The following is a 7,280-nucleotide window of genomic DNA, read 5'->3' as shown; positions in this document are numbered from 1 at the left end:
ATGGTGCGGCAATGAAGGAATGAAAGCCCAGAATCCCTGTGAATGTTCATTGAAACTAATAAAATTTAATAATAAAAAATAAAAAAACAAACTTACCCTGGAGTCATTCCCAGTCATTCAGCACTTCCTTCAGCTCACTGTTATCACAAGAAATAAGAGCTTCAGTTCCAGAGTTGCTTGGGACCCCTTTCAAACCCATGCTTTGCAGATAAGTCAAGTCCTCATATTCTGCTAGTTCAAAGTTTGAGGAACGAATTTCTACTTTCTCTCAAATGCATGAAACTTCTTGCTTTCTTCCCTGTCCCCTTCCCCGCCCCCACCCCCGGCCTATGTCATCTGAACCTGATTTGGTAAAAATTCTCAAATCTTCTTCTTTGGCTCTAGGTGCACAAGTGTATATTTAAATAATAGTCATGTTAACGGATCTTCCTTGTATATATGTGGAGTTTATCCTATTACTCACATCATTATATTTCAGGATTAAACCTGAAATTTATTTTTTTACTATAAGTAAAATAACATTCTTCTGTTTTTCATTCTTTGCTTAGTATACCATGTGATTATGTGATTCAAAGTTGTCAAAGCTGGCCCATCTCGTCTCACTGAGGCCTACGATGTAGAATTTAATGCATTCCATTTCATTTTTAGCAATTTACAATTTTCCAACATTCAAGCTACATACTTTCCATATTCTAATTGTTAAAAAAAATGTTTGTTATTGTTTTTCCTTGTTTCAATTGAATTCCAGTCTGGGCTCTACCACTACACTACTATAACTAACTATCCTTTTCAGTCCAAAATTGACCAAACTTGCAATCAAGATATGTTGATAGTTATTGGTGACTGGAATACAAAAGTAGGAAACAGTGAAGAAAGAATAGCAGTTGGAAAGTATGGGCTTGGTGATAAAGATGAAGCTGAAAATAGAATGATTGAATTTTGTATTTAAAATGATTTATTCATTGCAAATATCTTTTTTGTAAAAGACACAAATGATGACTTTACACATATATCTCCCTTAATGGGCTGCACAGGAATCAGACTGACTACATTTGTGGAAGAAATCATTAAAAAAACTCAATACTGGCAGTCAAAATTAGGCCAGGGGGTGGAATGTAAGTATGATCATCAGTTATTCATACACAAGTTTAAATTGAGACTGAAGAAAATGAAAATAAATCCCCATGAGCCAAGATGTAATCTTGAATCAATTTCACCCGAATTTCATGATGACCCTAAGAATACATTTGAGGCATTGAACACCAGGGATCAAAAATAAGACAAATTGTGGATGATAACAAGAACATTTTCCATGGGGAAAAAACAAGGTCATTACAAAAATGGAGAAGAAATAAAAACCTAACTGAATGTTAGAAGAAACTGTAAAGATTGTATGAGAGCATCAAGAAACAAAACAAAAGGAAAACGTGTGGAAGTGAAAGAGCTGAACAGAAGATTTCAAAGGACAGCTCAGGAGGACAAAGCAATGTATTATAGTGGAATTTGCAAAGCGCTGAATTACTGCATTTCTCAAGCTGAAACAGCTGAAAAACAAATTTAATCCTCTTGTTGCAATAATGAAAGATGTTGTGGGCAATATACTGAACAGCCCAAAAAGCATCAAAAGATGGAGGGAATACACTGAGTCACTGTACCAGAAAGAATTGGTTGACACTGCATAATTTCAGAAAGTATCATATAAATAGAAGCCAATAGTAATGAAGGAGAAAGTAGAAGCTACATTGAAGGCATTGGCAAAAAAAAAATAATAATAAGGCCGCCAGGCATCAATAAGATACAAATTGGCTTGTTTTAATTAACAAATGCAGCCTTGGATGCACTCACCAGTCTATGCTAGGAAATTTGGAGGACAGCTGCCTGGCTAACAGGTTAGAAGAACTCAATATTTGTTCCCATTCCCAAGAAAAGTGACCCAACAGAATTGGAAAACTCTCAAACAATATCAGGCAAAATATTACTTATGATCATTCAAAAATGACTGGAACAGTGCATAAATAGGGAACTACCAGTAGGTCAAGCAGGATTTAGAAGAGGCCATGCCCAAGGAATATCATTTCTGATGTCACATGGATCCTAGCTGAAAGTAAGGAATACTAGCAGAAAGTCTATTTGTGCTTCATTGACTATGCAAAAGCAATTGACTGTGGACCATTACAAGTTGTGGCTGATAAAGGGAAGAAGAGGAATCCCAGAGCACTTGATTATACACATGGGCAGACTATGCCTGGGCCAGGAGGCTATTATGTGAACAGAGCAGGGAAGCACTGTATGGGTTGGAACTGGGCAGGGAGTGCACCAGGGCTGTATTCTCTCTCCATACTTATTCAGTTTGCATGTTGAGCAAATTATGCAAGAAACTTGACTCTATTAGAAGGAATAGGTCAGCAGGATAGGAGGGAGACTTATCAATAATCTGTGTTATACAGGTGACACAGTCTTGCTTGCTTTAAATGAAGAAGACTTGAAGCACTTGTTGTGGAAGATCAGGGAATGGAGCCTTCATTATGGATTGCATCTCAAAGTCAAGAAAACAAAGATTTATACCACTGGTCCAATAGGCAGCATCATGATGAATGGAGAAGAGATTGAAACTGTCAACAGCTTCATCTTGCTTGGATCCACGATTAACACCCTTAGTACCAGCAGTCAGGAAATAAAGAAGTGTTTTGCAGGGGGGAAATCTGCATTTAGGGACGTCTCCACATTGAGGATTAATGATGTCAGTTTGAGGACTAAGGTGTGTCTGATTCAGGCCTTAGTCTTTCTGATTACGTGCCATGTGTCTGATACCTGTATAATGAATAAGCATGACAGAATTAACAGCTTTGAGCTCTGGTGTTGAAGAAGAGCAATGAACATCCCATGGATGGCCAAGAAAACAAACAGATATGCCTTGCAGAGGGTGCAGCCAGAGTGCTCTTTGGAGATAAGAATGATGAGGCTTCACCTCACATACATAGCACATGTTGCTAAGAGGTGCTAATACTTGGAGAAGGATGTGATGCTGGAAAGGGTGGAGGGTCGGCAAAGCAGAAGACTTTCAACCTAGTAGATTGACATGGTGACTGCTACAATGGCCTCTTGTGTGTCAGGAAGTGTAAGGATGGCACAGGATAGAACAGGGTTCAAATATTTTGTTCATAGAGTTGCTATGAGTCATACTTAACTCAACAGCACCTAACAACTGAGCCAGAAACATCCTTTCCAATTTCTCGTGTTATCAATCTTCAAGATGCATTTGAAACATCACTTCATCAGTGAAAGCCTTCACAAGTTCCTACAGTAAGTTATTTTTTGCTGTATTACTATATCATTTAATACCATCCTCTACCTGTTGGTGGATCGATATGAATGGAACAGACTCAATGGCTTGGTATCCAATTAATAAAGATATTAATATGACTTTGTACTTAAAACTAGCTAAACATTAATTACTATAGAATCAGCTTCAACTCATGACAATTGTATGTCTACCAGAGTAGAATTGTATCACAGAGCGTTTTCAATGGCTAATTTTTAAAAATAAAATTTGCCAGGTCTTTCTTCCAAAGCATCTCTGGGTGGCCTGCAACCTCCAGCCTTTTGGTTAACGACAAAACACAGCTATCATTTTCACCATCAGTGGATTCCTACTTTCTTTTTTTTCTATAATTATATTTTATTAATTTTCATAAACATTTACAGAGATTTTGGGTTTCCATTCATTCACCGCTGCACCATTCTCTCTACCCTCCTCCCAGTTTGTTCTTGTCCAAATGCCACAGTGCTTGTCAAAGCCAGTTCTGATTAATCTTCTTTGTCAGTGTGTCCTTTGCCATTCCCTATCACTCCTCCCTGAGAGAGACTTCACCCTGAGTCATAAGGAAAAGGAGATGGTGTATTCTCTTAGCTACTTCCTGCTGAAAAGGGACGCTGTGGGTTTCAGGGTGAAGATCTTCTCTCACTACTCTAAAGGGCCCCTTTGGCAGTAGGAAGCACATAGACTATTATGGAGATTGATTTTGGAATTTAGATGCACTCTTATTGATTGTGCTTGGCCATACATGTTCATATCCTTGAAGATGTATCATGGGGGTGTTGCAACGGATTCCTACTTTCTATGTGGTACATACCACACAGAAATGTGTGATTACTTCAGCAAGTCATGCTATTCCTTTCCCTTTACCTGTCTTGGCTTTAATTTTATGATTTCCATAAGTAATAAGTAAATTTAATAGAAAAATAGTGTGTTGATTTCTTTTCTCCATGCATTTGCCTTCTGCCAGACTCTGGTCCTATACCAGGAATAGAAAGAACTAACTGGATCGCTTCTTTATCCTTTGCAAAAGAGGAAAACAGCACCCTAGCTAGATGTTCACCACAAAACAGATCTAAAAGGGGAGGAGAAATATTTTTCCTGAAATTAAAGAACATTAGAGAGTATGAACATTTTATTTGCTAACTTTCATGATACAACAATAAACTGTGGAGTTAAGAAGATGAAACAGAATTGCACTCAACTAGTCTTTACCCAAATGATATTTTAAGAGATTCAGCTTGACAAATAAAAGCTTTGAGGTTTCAATTGCTTTTGAAAGTGTGGGCAGTGTCGTGATGGTGTCTACGAGTCACTGAGATAAGCTGATTTAAGTGCACACAACCCATTAGAGAAAGCAGACAGACTCACTGGTTAAGTGGGCTATTTTCTTCAACACCATTATTTGTTCTGCCTCCATTTCAGATTTTGCCAGCAAAAAATCATTTCAAGTCATTGGAGAGATTGATATTGTGGTAGTTCCAGTAATAGTCACTCACTCTAGTGACTTGCTTCAAATTCCATTTTTATTGTTCTGGAGTTTGCATGCAAGAATTTTAATGCATGATGAGTCTCTGTTGAAACTGCCATCGCTTTTGGCAAATAATCAAAATTCAAATTATCTAGAGTTTTTCTCAACTTCTTCTCAAAGGGGAAATGACTGCAAGTGCTGTTAGCGATAACCTTAACTTCACATAGAATAACCCTTAAGGAAAACCCTCAAATATTTATACAAGCTTGTCTGGAGCATTTTTCAGTACTAAATCTTGCTTGCATAAGGTAACATATTTAGACATCCATTTAGACCTAACAGGGTTTTTTTTAAACTTTTCTCCACTAACTCTATTTGCCAGTAACACACTGTAAATTTTCTGTGACCCTTTTTGTTCATTAGACTCTAGAGACTAAAGAGATCTCAAGCATCTCTTGAACAAAGCACTGTGTTAAGAGTCTTAACAAAAATAGCTCCATCTCCCATATTGTGGACATGTGGCCAGGATTGACTGGCCCTTGGACAAGGACATCATGCACAGAAGGGTGGAGGGACAGCACAGAAGAGGAAGACCTTGGATGAGATTGATTGATACAGTAACTGGGCAAATGGGGGTTGGTGTGTCAGAATTGATGAGACAGGCTCAGGCTAGGAAAGGGTTCAGAGATACTGTATATAGGGTTTCTATGGGTCATAGGCAACTCAAAGGCACATAATAACAGCAAAATTATTAGTTGTATAATGTTTGATTGACTGCTTTTTATTAAGCCTCTTGTTTAGAGTCGAAAAAACCTGGTTGAGGGCCTTTGCATTTAAAAGTTGCTTGGGCCCAAGGGCCTATGACCCTCACACCTAATGTTACTATATTTTGGGGGAACATTCTTCTAAGTTGTACAGCCTCAGTCTGTCAATTTGCTGTACAGAGGAAACTTTGGGTTGCTGTGATTCTGAATCCTGTACCAGTGATGTGTCAAATGCCATAATAGCTACCCATGGTAGACAGTGTTTGGTGGAGCTCCCAGATAAGACAAGTTTGAGTAGCATCTACATCCTAAACAACATGCCTCTGGAAACTCTATGAACTTAGAGAAATGACAATAGCTATAGAACAGGGTTCAGGTCTCTTGTTCATAGGGTTGCTATGAGTCATGCTTGACTCAATGGCAATAAAAAACAACACCAACAACAACAATGATAAAGAAGCTGATGATATAGTCCAAAGGGAGTTGAGCTGTCAGCTGTTGCAATCCCAATTTACTAGTGCCTCCTTGGGCTAATGATAGGCAATCTCCTCCCATGTGATTTACAGCCTTGGAAATTCATTGGAAGTTTAGTCATGAGTCAGTTCCAATTTGACGGCAACCAATGACAGATACAATGATGTAGGTACACAAATGAAAGAAGTGTTCAATAACCTTAGAAAACTCCAACAAATTAACTGGATAGACAACTGAGAATGAGTTAGAAAAGGAAATCAAAGAAACCTTACTTTGTATAATATCAAAAGAAAAACAGAATTTTCCAAGATGTAGCAAAGAAAGAACATTCTTAGAGACAAAGAGAGCATGGACATAAGTTTGAAGGTTTAAAAGTTGAGGATGAGGAAATTCTGGAGCATCATTCATGAGTAAGATAATTGGCATGTCTTAAATGGTATCTAAAGCTCTTGTATCATAATAAATGGCAAAGATTTCTCTTATTGGTATTGATGGATTGTCTGTCAGAAAATCAAGCAACCTCATTGGACAAACATTCTTTTTACTTTTAAAGCAAAGCTAAAAAGTGAAGATGCTACAGTAATGGCTAAAGTGTGCCTGACACAAACGATGAAGTTTTCCATCACTTCATGTGCTTGAAGAAGTAGGAAAACTTAAAAGACTAAAGGGGACTGAAGGAGCTCTGGTAGGCCTGTGTTAAAGAGTAGTATTGCCAACTCAAAGATAAACAGCTTAAATCTGCCTGCTGCTATATGGGAGAAAGACAAGCAATCTCCTCCATTGCAGTTTATAGCTTCTGAAAATCCAGTGGAGGGTCTGCTATGAGACTGTTGTGACTCAATGGTGCATAAGAAAAACAAAGAATTAATACATTCAAATAATGAAGTTCAAGAATATTGAAAATGTGCAAGGAGTTGGAGTCAGAAAATCAAAAGGGCCGAACTCGCTGAGCATTTCTTAAGCTCAAGGAACTGAAGAACAAAATCAAACCTTGAGTTGCTATAATCAAGGATGCTTTCGGCAGAATGTTAAATGTCCAGGAAGTATTAAAAGAAGATGGAAGGAATATACTGAGTCACTGTATCAAAAGGAATTAGAAGACACAGAAGAATTTAATGAAACAACATATGAGCAAGAGCCTATGGTCATGAAAGAAGAAGTTCAGGCTGCTTTGAAGGAAATGGAAAAAAATAAGGCTCCAGGAATAGATGGTATACCAATTGACATATTTCAGTTAACAGATGCTGCCCTGGAC

The sequence above is a fragment of the Elephantulus edwardii genome, unplaced genomic scaffold, assembly GCF_000299155.1.
Source record: "Elephantulus edwardii isolate Elephantulus edwardi_28Jun2011 unplaced genomic scaffold, EleEdw1.0 scaffold00160, whole genome shotgun sequence".
In the NCBI taxonomy this organism is placed as follows: Eukaryota; Metazoa; Chordata; class Mammalia; order Macroscelidea; family Macroscelididae; genus Elephantulus; species Elephantulus edwardii.
The sequence above is the reverse complement of the archived record's forward strand: the minus strand, read 5'-3'. Positions refer to the sequence as shown.